Here is a 333-nt window from a genome sequence, read left to right on the forward strand (position 1 = left end):
ATGATTAGCCACCCACACAGAGTTCACAGTGGATATAGCGCAATTTCCTTTCTTCTCCTTCCAAATCACGAGCGGTGGAAGCTACCGGCCACTTGTAGTCACAGCTAACACTACCGTGATCCGCATGGATGCAAACCCTGTCGAGTACAACATGGCGTGCTCCGGTGATGTCGACGGTTGTATCTCGTGGATCCTCAAAATAAGCAGCGGTTGAGTCCATTAAAATAGTTCTCTCAAGCTCGAAAAGAAGGAGATTACTTATGAGATACTAAATGAGCTGACGGCACGCCCCACAAGCACATCGTCCGACAAAACTGTTAAATTTGTTCTTTT

This window comes from Plasmopara halstedii, assembly GCF_900000015.1.
Source record: "Plasmopara halstedii genome assembly, contig: Scaffold_208, whole genome shotgun sequence".
Taxonomy (NCBI): Eukaryota; Oomycota; class Peronosporomycetes; order Peronosporales; family Peronosporaceae; genus Plasmopara; species Plasmopara halstedii.